Here is a 14,087-nt window from a genome sequence, read left to right on the forward strand (position 1 = left end):
AAGGCAGCTGGGGACCGTGAGTTGACCATGGCCTGCGTCTTTTCTGGAGCAAAGCTGACTTGCCACGCCTCTCCCCTCTCCATCACCAGCCTGAGCTGCCTGTTCAGCTCTCTGATGGCTCGCTGACTGTCGGAGCGACAGTATGAGCGGGAGAGACTGCAGTCGTCGGTGGATGCAAGCCGAGTCAGTATTTGCCGCAGGAGGTCATCGAGGTATATGTTCCACAGGATCGGGCCCAACACTGAACCCTGTGGAACTGAGGCCTGTATAGGTAACGGCTGGGATGCCTGTCCATTGATGACTACCCGGAGGGTTCTCTCCTGGAGGTAGTCCTCGAGCAGTGCAAGGAGGTTGCCCTGGATACCCTTGGCGCAAAGCTTTTTACAAGCCCCGCGTGCCAGACCCTATCAAAGGCCCCAGCAGTGTCCAGGGCCACCACAAGAGTATCCAGGCCTTCTTCGTCCAGGGCATCCTACCAGCCTTGGGAGAGGAGGGTGAGGAAGTCAGCTGTTGAGCGGCCAGGCCGGAAGCCGAACTGCCTGTCTGAGAGGAGGCGGTGCTCACTCAGGTGATGACAGATGACACCTGCCACTACCTGCTCCAGCAACTTGCCCACCATGGAGAGCAGCGAGATGGGTCTGTAGTTGCTGGGCTCAGACTTTGAGTTCTTCTTGTGGGTTGGTACCCCCATGCCCCCCACCTCTCTCTCTCTCTCTCTCTCTCTCTCTCTCTCTCTCTCTCTCTCTCTCTCTCTCTCTCTCTCTCTCTCTCTCTCTCTCTCTCTCTCTCTCTCTCTCTCTCTCTCTCTCTCTCTCTCTCTCAGCCCACAGACCCACAGGATGTGGGCTGAGAGTACACAGTACATTTACAAACCACAGTCTCCACACAAATAAGCAAGTCAAGAAGGCACTGGAATATTAATGAAATACTAGCATGACATATCCGGTGGTGTTTTCTTCAGCAATATTTTCACTCACTCCTTTTGCATGCAGCTTTGTTCTTCCCCTCTCATTGTTTCCTTTGCCTCTCATAGTGCTGGAGTTTTCTTGTCTTGTGTAGCACTTTCTAGAAAGAAAATGGAGGTCTCTATTTCAGTAACCAATAAACTAAAACCAGGTACAAAAATGTGTTTAAATCTAATGCTACCCAAGGATTTGGAGTGTCAGGTGTGGGGGAAGGATGACTTGAAAAAGGTGGGGGAGGAAAGGAATGGTTTTAAAAGACTGATTTGGGGGAAAAATTACATGCTCTTATTATCAATAGTTGCATTTGGGCCTTAAAAGTAATTCAGGTTGTGGATGGTGAGGAAGCATAAATTATGTACTGTGTATTTATTACCCAGCTTAGCAAATAGTACATAATTATTACATGTGAAAGGGAGGGGGACTTTAAAAGATTGATCTGGGAGAAAAATGACATGCTCTCACCTTCAGTTGTGTATTTGACCCTTCAGAAGAGGTGAAAGTAATTAGAGTACTGTATATTATTTACCCATCTTAGCTAATAATAATTATTACAACTTTATACTTACGACTGTAAAGGTAGGTAATTACATTAACAAACGAAGCTTTTCAAGAGACATCATCCAATCTTTCATGTTAAGGGATTATAAAAGTTGTCTCCCTCCCTATGTGTTATTGAACTATTTGTATCTCCCTCCCTAGATGTTATTGAATGATTACTCAGTTTCGTCTGCTTACTGTAGCTGTTGCATTTTCACATCCGGAGTGCTGTGGTGAGACAGTTCCTCATGGTCCCCCAGCCTTCCAGTCAGCAAAGCGTGATATTTTATTTTCTTGTTAATAAATGCGTAGCTCATGCAGGATTTAGGGAGGGAGAAAAACCCTTCCAGTCAGCAAGACCCCTGAAAAATAAATATATACTAGATGATACTGTGGAAGGAGTAAGGTGAACTGCTAAATGTATTACCTGTAACTAATTGCATAGCTCATGGTATAAGGTTTAGGAAGAGGAAAATTAATAAAGTACTGCATAGTGGATTGATGTGTGGTAGCGGTAAATCTGCAGTAAGTTCACCCTATCTTGCAGGTCATGGGGGTGGGGGGGCGATGTGGGGAATTAATATAAAAGTTGATAGTTTGCAGTAAAATTACAATAAGGGCACCCTACCATACAGTTTAAAACAACTAGTAGCACTCAGGAGACAGAAAAATTTATTTATTTATTTATTTAATTGTTGTCTAGGAGGGCATTGGCCAAGAGCACAGTTGAAAGCGGAAGTGTCACGTAATGAAAACTCCTGTAGTTTCCCCTTTTAATACGAAATGTAAAAGAAAGCAGATTTTTATGGGTAACTCAAGGCAATGCTGCATGATTTTATTCGTGACGTGCAGAATAATAAAAAAAAAAAAAAAAGGCAGGATCGCTATAAGGTCTAATTATCTCATCTAAGTTTACTTAGGAGAGGAGTAAAAGTAATTTGAAAAAAATAGTAGGTTAAGAAGGAATTTGTAGATTAGCATCAATTCAGAGGCGAGAGATAATATAGACGGTGAAATCTAATACCAACCCTATCAAGCATGAGTGTCTGGAGGCGGAATGAGGCTGCTGGGTTGAAGAAAACAGGAATAAAATGACAGGAATGCTCGCGCGTGCAGACAAAATATTCCTCGCCATCAGTCACTGACAATAAATTTTCCAAACTATGTGTAAGAATTTTGTATGAAGTTAACGTGTCTCAAGTTGTCATTTTAATAACGTGTCTCAAGTTGTCATTTTAATAGAGAGAAAAAAGGAAAAAGCGATTCATGTCAGTATCTTGACACGTGGAAAGGCAAACCGATCATTTATTATATGAAATAACAGTTTTTTCTTTATGTAAGCAAATTTATCGGTTGATTTAAATATCTAATTACTTTTCAGCATCCGCTGTCAAATTATTTATCCCTTAATTCTGACTTCTCCCCATCATAGTGTAGAGAAGAATGATTATTTATCTGTTCATCCGTCTGTCTTTAGCAGTCTGTGTCTATTTAACACTGTCTGTCTGTCTATGTCTATCTGTCTGTCTGTTTTGTATTCCGTAGTCTATTTACTAATCTGCCTGTTGATCTGCCTTTTATAATATCGCAAGGAATTTGTCGTTCCAATAAATAGGACTCCTGACACACACACACACACACACACACACGTGTGTGTGCCAGACAGAAGAGGGAAGGCATCTGAGAGGTGTCACCCAGCTACCGAACTCCAATTTCTGAACTGATTCTCACCTCGAATCCGCTGCACGTCTTTCTTTCTTCCTTCCCACCCTCCCTTGCAACCCTTCCTTGCAACGTTTCTCTTTCATGTCCTCCATCTCTATCATCTTCCAGTGTACTCCCATGTCTTCCTATGTAATCGCCCTCCTCACCGCTCCCTTGCAATACCCACCCGTTTCGAGAGGCTGCCTGACCTACATACTTCATCTTTACTCCATCTACGTTGCTGACTATAGAAAACGGGACGAAAGAAAGAGAATGGGGGAGACTGAAGAAGGGATGAAGGAATGAAGTGGAAGGGAGCGAGTTACTGTAGAGGAAAGGGATACAGGAGTGAGATGGAGGGGAAGGAGGAAAGGAAGGAGTAAAATAGACGTGGAAAGAGGCTGCAAGAAGAATGAGAATAGGGTGAAACGGAAGACAGGATGGGGGAATGAAGTATAGACGGGGAGAGAAAAGGGAAGGCTGGAGGAGTTTGGTGGTGGTGCGTGGAGAGAGAGAGAGAGAGAGAGAGAGAGAGAGAGAGAGAGAGAGAGAGAGAGAGAGAGAGAGAGAGAGAGAGAGTGAAATAGAGGAAAAAGGAAGGAAGGCTGGAGGAGTTGGTAGAAGTGAAGAGAGGAGGAGGAAAACCGAGAAAGTGGAGGGAAAAGGAAGGAAAGAAGGCTGGAAGAGTCTGATGTAAGTAAAGAGGAAAGGAGGAAAGCATGAAGGAGTGTGGTGAAAGGGAAAACTGAAAGAAGGAAAAATAAAGCCAGAGGTAAGAAAAGGATGGAAGGATAAAAAAGGAAGGTGAAGGAAAGAAGTGCCGGTTTATTTACTTACCGAGTGTCTGTAATTCAAATCTTTACCTCCTATAGTGGCCATTTAGCAGCTGAAGGGAGGCTAGTGCGGCTGAGGGCAAATGTTCACAAAAATTGCAAATCTCTTCGTGTCTCGATTATGACTTGTAAGCAGCGCGGAGTTTTTAAGTTTAGCTCCGTCCTTTCAAACAATTCGGGTCTCTTATCTTTTTAATACATCTAGCTTGCTCATGTGGAAGTTAGTTTTCAGTGATGTTTTTGCGATTCTGATTGACAATTACTCTGCATCAATAGTAGGAAAAAAAAGGACTCGTGAGAATCAGTTATGCGGGCTTTGAAAATCGTCTTCATGGGATTACAAAACGTTAGAAAATACGGGCCGAATAATTATGTGTGACCAGTGGAAAGCCCTATGAAAATCCGATGCGTTAGAAAATACGGGCCGAATAATTGTGTGACCTGTGGAAAGCCCCTACGAAAATCCTAAGCTTTAGAAAAATATGGGCTAAATACTTATATACGGAAAGCACTTGGAGAATTCAAATACGGGCCGAATACTTATATATGGGAAAACACTTATGAGAATCAAAATACGGGCCGAATATTTATATATAGGAAAACACTTATGAGAATCCAAATACGGGCCGAATACTTATCTATGGGAAAACGCCTATGAGAATCCAAATATGGGCCGAATACTTATAAATGGAAAACCCCTATGAAAATCCAAATGCGGGCCGAATACTATATATGGAAAACCCTTATGAGAATTCAAAATATTACAAAATGCGGACCGAATAATTATCTGTGGTCTTTGAAAAAATGCTTAAGAGAGCCAAGAGAGTCACGAACTGCGGGTCCTAAGATAAGAGGTACGCAATGTTCCCGCTTCCGCCAGGGCACCGAGGGACTGCTTCTCTTACACAGACTTCAAACATGCCTTAAAATACCTTCTGGGTTGAGGGAACAGTCAACAGCACAAAGAAAACGAGCTCTTACCGCGGATGTGTGCAAATAGACACGCGTTTCGAAGCAAAGAGAACGAGGAGAGGACAACGACGAGGACAGGGAAGACGACGACGACGAGGACAAGTTGAAAGAAGCGTAAAGGCAAAAGAAAGAAGGGAAGAAAGAGAAAGCGAAGGAGAAGCACCAACAAAACTAGACAAAGGAGACGCACACAACCACACTCACTCATTCTTCTTCAAAAAGCACTCGGCAAAAAGACACACGAATATTTCATCGTATCACAAAACCGGATTTAACGTAACCTTGATTCGAGTCCGCAACACACGAAGCTCCGAGACAAAGGATTCAGAGTAATGGTTAGTCATGAGGCGCGAAAGGGGGATCTGAGACTGTTAAATGGTGTTTATGTGAGGGAAGAATGTGTGGGTGAGAGTGAGGAGGAAGGGAAGGTGGAAGAGGAGTGAGGGAGCGTGGGATGGTTAAGATAAATGTGAGAAAAGTATTACATGCAAGATTTGTGCGGGAAAATGACCGTAATTGAGAGAGAGAGAGAGAGAGAGAGAGAGAGAGAGAGAGAGAGAGAGAGAGAGAGAGAGAGAGAGAGAGAGAGGCAAAACCCAAATACATATACACATACAAACCTATCCCTTTCAGATGCTTAACAGAAAATAAATAAATAAATAAATAAAAAATAATAAAAATAATCATTATCTCATTCAATCTGCCGCTCCTTTCATCTGTCAATCTCGCTTAACAAAGGAAATTTAGTCTGGCGCGAACAAATCATTCCTTCGAGCCAAACCAACTTCAAACGCCGGAAAAATGAGAAGCAACTGAAAGCAAGAGGAAAGCAGGAGGAAACCGAGACCCAGCTGCCATCCCCCGTCTGTCCCAAAAGTTGATGTGTTTTTGTAAGACTGTCGCTCAAAAACTTGCGCGACCGTCCAACGTTCCTGCTTCTCTATTGCTCAACGCGGGAATGGCATATTATTTCCGTGTGTGTGTGTGTGTGTGTGTGTGTGTGTGTGTGTGTTCTTAATATCCTTTACTCATTTTTACTTAGATAATTTATATTTATCTCTCTCTACTGGAAGTTTTGTAGTTTTGTTTCTTGGGACATTATTAATTATTTTGTATTTTGTTACTTTATGCTATGTAATTTATATCGTATTACATAATGCTTTTGTATTATGTATTTTGCTGATATATGACTGATTCTCCTGTGTCATTATATTAATAAAACTGTGTCATTATATTAATAAAACTGTGTGTGTGTGTGTGTGTGTGTGTGTGTGTGTGTGTGTGTGTGTGTATTATCGGCGCCATGTTGTCTCACTGTAACGGCGCCAAATTTATAATCAAAATTAATCCGTTTACCTATGTTGTTTGTTATCCACTGTCTATCTACACGTTCTATCTATCTCCACTTTCTTCTTTCTATACCTTCTCTCGTTCTTTACCTTTTTTTTTTATGCGAACTTGTATTTTCTCATGTTCTGTACATATACGTTGTTTTATCTGCTCTTTCTCTTGTTCTTTTATTTGTCTGATATCTCTATTCCTGTCCTCTCTCGGCCTTTACTCTCAAAAAATCAAACCATTTGCTTCTTACTTAATCTCGAAACGGTTCATGTTTCATTCAGGCCAACTCACGAATACCCCTTTGAAACTACACCAAAGAAAACTCCTTCACCTAAATCCTTCACAACCCTAATCCTAAACCGCTTGCAAATACACTTTTACCACCAGGCATTCATCCATATTTCTGCAGCGCCACGTAAACCAGACCGACGTGATCCTCTGAAACAAACAAAAAAGAGGAAAACAAATGACTGAAGATAAATGGAATTGGTGCTAGGTGACGCAGAGAGAGAGAGAGAGAGAGAGAGAGAGAGAGAGAGAGAGAGAGAGAGAGAGAGAGAGAGAGAGAGAGAGAGAGAGAGAGAGAGAGAGTGGGGGGGGGATGACATTGATCTGTTCTATCAATAGTGTACATGAATCAGCTGTTGCTCGTCCAGGCCGGAATTTTGAGTCAACTTGGAGAGCGGCGAGGCGGGAATGTCAATTTTAAAGTAATAATAATAATAATAATAATAATAATAATAATAATAATAATAATAATAATAATAATTTCATAATAATAGTAAAGAAATAGAAGAAAAAATAGCAATTAATTTTACGATGTACTAAATAACTGAGCAACGCTGTAGTAGTAGTAGTAGTAGTAGTAGTAACAGCAGTGTAGTCGTAGCAACAGAAGAAGATGCAACTAATTGACCTATCAAATCTAGTAGCGACGAATTCAAGACCATCTAAGTATATTCTGTCAATTTAATTTACCTGCAAGTGTTTATAAATCAGTGCTAAAATCATATTAATGTAACAACAAATAATAATAATAATAATAATAATAATAATAATAATAATAATAACGATAATAATAAACACCCTAATTAGTATCCTACAGCGACACAAACTTCAAAGTGTCACTCGTTTGTGTAATGTAATTGGTTGAGTTACTGTTTCGGAACACTTGAGAATCCGAGACGTGCAAATTCGAGGCACCTGACACACAGTTCATTGTTTCTCTGAGTGTTAAGTGGCTCAGAATAATAAGATCAGCGTGTTTCAATTATCTGAGCTTTAAGACTTCGAAGTGCCAAGTGTCTCAAGAACATTAATTCAATACTTATCTTCCTATACTGATTCTATATACTAGTTCTCACTGAATATTGGGGCTATATCTGCGATAGTGTCGTGTAAATCGTGACGAAACAATTAATAAAGAAGGTACGTGTTTGATTTTTTTTTTTTTTTTTTTTAGTATTTAGTGTCAAGAACATCACTACGATGTATACATAAGCTCACATTAAATACTGGCAATCTGTTAAGGGTACTTCCCCGATTTACGTACAAATGGTGAAAGAAAACAATTAATAGAAAAGGAGTTGTTTGAATTATTTGAATTTCATCTTAAAGTGTTGAGACGCGCCTTATTTTCTCATACTGATCTTTACAATTAGTCCACATTAACCCTTTCACTGCTATTTGACATCTTTCCTTAATCACTAACCGCTGAGACATTTTTTCTTGTTCTACAGTCACAAACATCATACTGGCTGGAAATTGCAAAACCTATCCTTGAAATATTTCTTGTAAACGCTTATAAAAATTTCATTCATTGTTTTTAGTGTCGAGAGCTGTTGCATATCGCAGGATAGTTAAAGGGTTAAATACTGGCTATCTATCTGCACTACTACCGCGACCCAGTGACAAGTAAGCGAGGACACAAAACAATTAACAGAAGCAGCAGAAGCAACAGTAGCAAGGAGCGGAAGTACACAGCGGCTCACACCTGCAAGCCAACACCTGCTATTTACCGCTTCCATTACTGAGCAGCAGCAGCATCAGTAACATCGGCAGCATGCAGCAACTCGTCCCCAATTAGCGATGCTCCCTCCCTCGCTCCGCCGCACACGCACAGACAGACAGACAGACGCTCTAGTTAATAAACAAACAGACATTCCCTTGATATACCCCATCCTTACTACCTTCCATTTCTCTACTTCTCTTTCTTCTCCTCCTGCTCCTCCTCCTCACGTCCCGCCCCGCAAGACAGTAACATTACAAGCGTGTCTCCCTCGCGTGTAATTCAGAGTGACTTAAGCTGCTATAAGTGTGCAAGTAAATGGCCATCGGGAATTTAATTTGCCCGGCAGCCGCGATCATTAGGCCCTCGGTGGTGGTGCTCACGACCCTCTTACGGCGACGACCACCACCTGTGTCCCCGCCCCCTCCACTGCCGCCGTCTGCCTTCCTCACACACACACACACACACACACACACACACACTTTATCATCTTGTTTTCTTGCTTATTTTACTTTAACTTCTCTCTCTCTCTCTCTCTCTCTCTCTCTCTCTCTCTCTCTCTCTGTTTTATCCTATTCCTCTCCTCGTTTGTTTTTCTTTTGTTTTCCTCGTCTCTGTCTACCTTTAGCTCTTTCTTGTCTTCCTGTCCCATTCTCTTCTTACTTGTTTTAGCCCTTCTCTCTTCTGTCACTCTTTCTCTGTCTTTGTTTTCCTTCCGTTTATTTTATTCCATGTTTACCTGTGTATCTCTTTTCTTGCATTCCTATTCTTTCTTAGCTTATTCATTGGTTTCCTTGTCCTTGTCTCTTTTGTCCTTCTCTGTTTTTGTCTTCCCATTTCTCTCTCCTAGTCTATGCATATTCTGTCATGGCGTGTTTCTTATTTTGGTCCTTATTTTTTTTTTCCCTGTCTGTCCTGTTCCTCTTCATTTGTTTGCGTCTTACTCTCTCCTACACCTTATGTCTTCCTTACTCCGGGCGTATTTCGTTTCGCTTTCTCTGCTTTTCTTTCTGTCGCTTTCACTAAATATTTAACCCTTTTAGTGCTATTGCCGCCTTTACTGTAATATTGAAGGGAGTACAAAGATGCAAGACTATATTCTGAAACACTTTTGCACCGCATGTCTACTACTCTCAACAGGCTTTCGTGCAGTTTTTACGGTTTTAGTGACAGATTAACAAGATTTCTACTTTATTCACAGGAGAAACACTCATGAGAATCCTACAAATACTTTCAAAAGGCTTCTAAATGATTACTTGAAACTACAAAAGATTTTAAGGTTGTTTTTACGGTTTTAGTGACTGATTAACAAGATTTCTACATTATTAAAAGGATAAATACTCATGAGAACACGGCAAATCATCTGTGGCCTTTGAAAATAGTGGTGGTGAGAGGTCAAAGCGTTTCAGAATATCACAGTTTGACAGACAGGGTAGACAATAAAAGATTAATGTATTTTCTAGGGTATACAGAGTTACTTAACATTCTCCAGTACAAAAACAAATACCTGAAAAGCTGTAAAGGGACTGCGGCCGAAGAATGTGCAACAATGAAAGGGTTAATCAACGAAAAATGCTTCGACTTTTCCTTCCCTTTCAGCTACATGTGACTATAACCCATACCATCAACCTTGTGGCCTCGCCTAATGTACTTGCTCCTGCAGTATAAACAGGAAGGGAAACTAACCAGGAAAACACGAAGGGAGATAAAAAAAAAAAAGATGAGATGAGAGAGAGAGAGAGAGAGAGAGAGAGAGAGAGAGAGAGAGAGAGAGAGAGAGAGAGAGAAAGGTTGATGTGTACTAAGCTGCGGACAAAGCATGAAAGAGAGAGATGCATAATGTCCAACTTGTTTAGGGAGCGGGGAGAGGCAGCAGGCAAGCAAAACAGAGCAAGAAACACGAGCAAGCAGACCATGGGAGCTGCAGGGAGGAGGAGGAGGAGGAGGAGGAGGAAGCAGATGAGCGGCAGCAGTTTCCGCCGGCGGGTGCACACACACTCCCTACTCCTGGCACACAAGTTAGCGGGCCCCACACGCTCTACACGCGCCATTAGTCCCGCTCCGCCCAAAGCCACTCGTGTGTTTAAGAGGCTGGTCACTCCCTCGTGCTGGCGGGTCAGGTCAGAGTTCAGCCAGGCGCACCGTTTCGCTCGCGGCTTCACGTCTGTAATTAACAACCTGGTTTCATGGCGAGCTTTGGTTGCGGTCAGATCTCGTTTTACTAGTTTTCCTTTAATTTTTTTTTTTCTATAATTTTTGTTCCCCCAGTCATCGTATGTATATTTGCGTGGTTGTTGTTAGCTAAGGACGGAGTCTCGCTGCGTGGTAGAAGGCTAAGCGAGATCAAAGATGTTGACGAGACGTGGCTGGTATCGTCTCTCTTGGGTCTCTCTTAAGAACCACATGGACAATTAATTTTCTAAGGGCCTCAGATTAAGTCAGATTTTCATGCAATTTCTTCATTAGAGACGCAAATGCTTGAACTATCACCAGGACCACGAAAGCATCCTTGAGAGCCCTAATTTACACCACAACCTGTTACAAGTAGAAATAGGAGCCTGAATAGGATGCTGAGACGCTTGAGAATGCGGTCCTTAGTCCTACAGATCCTGAGGCTGATGCTGCTCTTGCTCCTCTTATTCCTTCTCTTATTCCTCCTCTTCCTCCTCCTCTTACCGCCGAGTCTCACCTCCCTTACAGAGTGGAATATTCGCGATCCTTTACGCATTACATCCAACGCTGGCCAGAGCTCTCTACCTCCAGGCCTTAATATGCCTCCCCAGCTGTCCCTGTCGTTCCTACGTCACTCCTGCTGAGGTTCCCGACGAGCTGCGAGGATTTGTGTTAAGCGCCACTGCCTTCCTGCTGCTTCCTCTGCTGGCTCTGCAAAGCGAGGAGAGAGAGAGCCTGAGGGGGAGAACCGTGCTGTTAGTTTTGTATTTTCTATTCTTATCAAAACTTTAGCTTTACCTCCCTCTTTCCTTCATTTTCCTATATAAACTTGTCTGCGTTCTTTGCTTTCTGTTCTTATCAAAACTTTAAAACTATCACTTTCCTTTTTCATCTTCAAATTCCTTTATATCTAATCCTCTCTTGCTAAACTTAAATTTTCTCTTTATCCTTTTCTTGAGAATACGATTAGAAAGGATTTCTTCAGAATTGAAATATACCCTCGTTTCAGGTAAGTATTGGACTGATACTCCCTGCAGTCCTTAATAAAAACGTATTTTCCTCGAGCATCTCATTGACGCCGTAAACATGAGTCAGAACAAAAGAAAAGCTATCTGATTATGTTCTTTCATTACAATAACTACCTTCAGCTTCCTGCTCTTCACACGGAGCCAGCAATACTTTAAATGCAACTTTTTACCGCACACAACTGAGTCACAAACCGCGGCCTTACTACTAACACGCAACTTTTATTTAACCTCTCCTATTTATTGTTTTGAATCGAAGGAGCGAAGCGGTTGGAAGAATACATGCTATCTGATTCATTTTAAAAGCAGCAATAATTAGAGGCGAAATAGCTTGTAAGCGTTCATAGTAATTGTACCACTCTGACTATTACTTCACCTCTCATAATTACGGTTTTGAATCAGTCGTATCTTGTCTCCTCAAACTCCCTCGCTCCTCTGACTCCTCGTGCCTTCTACTGCAGCTCCCACTAGCCTCCACCCCCTCCCTGCCTCTTACATCTCCTCAGTGTGCTCCCAACAGCCCTTCCGTACCCCCGCTATGCCTGCCTCCTCCTCCAGTCCCCCTCTCAGTGTGCCCCAATCCCCTTTCCCACCCGCCTCCTTCCCCCGTCTCTGCCTCTCTCTCCTCCATTCCCCCTCTCAGTGTCTGTCTCCCCCTCCTTCCCCCTCTCGGTGTGTCTAACGCAATACAAACTCCCTTGCCGCTCAGAGAATCCCGTGTTTCCACCTGCCCTCCACTCCGCTACATGCACTGGGCGAGTCACTCATCCCGCCCCTTTGAAGACTCATCGAGGAATGAACGAAACCCTTGACTTCCACTATTTTCATAGCCATTTTACAGCATTACAGTGGTAAATTCCATCTCTTCTAGGTTTTCTATCTCTTCTAGACTACATGATTATTTAACACACTGTAGTACAACAATGTAGTACAACAACGTGCATTGCAAGTTGTAAGTGATCATTGGAAAAACCGCCTAGTAATGAAAAGGTTAAATTGCTCATTGCACGCAGAGCAAGGGAATCTTAACTTTTTATGGTTTTATGTCCAAAGGAATTACTATTATTCTTGTCAAACTCTATGAGGAATAGTTTTACGCAAATATCATCTAAACAAACCACTGGATCAGTATGACATTGTGGCTCAACTTGTTTGACACCGTCCCCTAATTTATGGCACTACGGAGCGTTACCAAGTGTGTTTCACGAAGAAGTTTACTCTTGGCTTTGAAGGCGAGGCTGGCAATAGCAGAGTTGACAGGAAAAGATTTTACGTGACAAAGTTGTGACGTGTATCACTCCACCACCTCTCCTCCACTCCTGTCTTCCCCTCCCTCCCTGCTTGCCTTCCTCTTACTGCGTGTTCCCTTTACGTCGCAACCACGTCACGTAAAACCTTCCCCTGTCCGAATGCCTGTCTGCTCGGCTCTTACCAGCTTCGCCCTCAAAGAAAAGAGCAAACTCCTTCATGAAATACGCTTGGTAATGTACCGCGGTGTCGTAAATTATGGGAAAGTGTCAAACAAGCAGCGCCAAAATGTCATATTGATCCAGCTGTTTGTGTAGAAGGTATTTGCGGAAAACGATGCCTCATAGGATCTGAAGTGGAGAGTAGTAATGCCTCTGGACACACGAACCATAAAAAAATGTAGTTCCTTTGTTTTGTGTGAACTGAGTAATCTAACCTTTTCACTGCTAGACGTTTCTTTTCCCGTGATCACTTACAAATTTCAATGTACATTTACTCCACCACCCAATTCTCTCTCTCTCTCTCTCTCTCTCTCTCTCTCTCTCTCTCTCTCTCTCTCTCTCTCTCTCTCTCTCTCTCTCTCTCTCTCTCTCTCTTTCTCTCTCTCTGACGAATCTTCATTAGATTTCAATTAAATTTTTTTATATGAGTTAGCTGAAGACGATCCTTTCTCTTCTTCATCAGTTTAATTGTTCACATTCTCCTCACCCTTTTCCTCTCCTTTTTAAGCCTCCCTTCTTCACACTTCTCCCACCACTTCCCTGCATTAACTTGAAAAGCCACAACGGTATAAACATTAATTGGTTCAAGACCACTTTAAGCAGAGAAAAAACCACAGCAATCAAGCAGTTAATTTGTCCCCCGAAACAAGCAATTCGGAACGAAAGCGGATCCTTTGCAGCTTATCCTTTGCCTCTACATGAACCTCCGCGTCTATTCCTATATTCCATTTACATAAGTTGAACCAGAAAAATTATTTGAATTTCTCTATTTAGAAATTCACACTATTTTAATATTCTCCAATGCTCAGTGTTTTGCAATATGATATTCAGAAGTTTATGACCGTTCGGCAGTGTTGACTGAAATCCACTGCCGCCCTTTGATATTCTTTTTATGATTAAAGGGGGAAACAGACACACGCCTTTATTAAAACCATACCGTTGTTTTGTGACTGAAAACATGATCACTTGCTCGGAATGCCTTGGAGTGAACTTTTACTTTTTGGTCTGATTTATTTTTTGGTATTTCTCTTTATTTACTCTCCATAATGAACAAGATCATG

At 42.0% G+C, this 14,087-nt stretch overlaps 1 long non-coding RNA gene across 5 annotated transcripts in view; it reads right to left on the reverse strand.

Moving 5' to 3' along the window:
- Positions 1-418: 418 nt before the first annotated feature.
- LOC135113748 (uncharacterized) overlaps positions 419-14,087 on the reverse strand; it is a 55,844-nt gene continuing 42,175 nt past the window's right edge. For 3 of the 5 annotated variants that reach the window (XR_010274975.1, XR_010274977.1, XR_010274974.1), the window contains 3 exons: positions 11,050-11,243; positions 1,701-1,864; positions 419-1,065 (listed from right to left, as the gene is read on the reverse strand). This is a non-coding gene — a long non-coding RNA (uncharacterized LOC135113748). The remainder of the gene's footprint in view (positions 1,066-1,700; positions 1,865-11,049; positions 11,244-14,087) is intronic. The other 2 variants (XR_010274976.1, XR_010274973.1) reach the window with 2 other exon arrangements.

Source organism: Scylla paramamosain, chromosome 26 (genome assembly GCF_035594125.1).
Source record: "Scylla paramamosain isolate STU-SP2022 chromosome 26, ASM3559412v1, whole genome shotgun sequence".
Classification (NCBI taxonomy): Eukaryota; Metazoa; Arthropoda; class Malacostraca; order Decapoda; family Portunidae; genus Scylla; species Scylla paramamosain.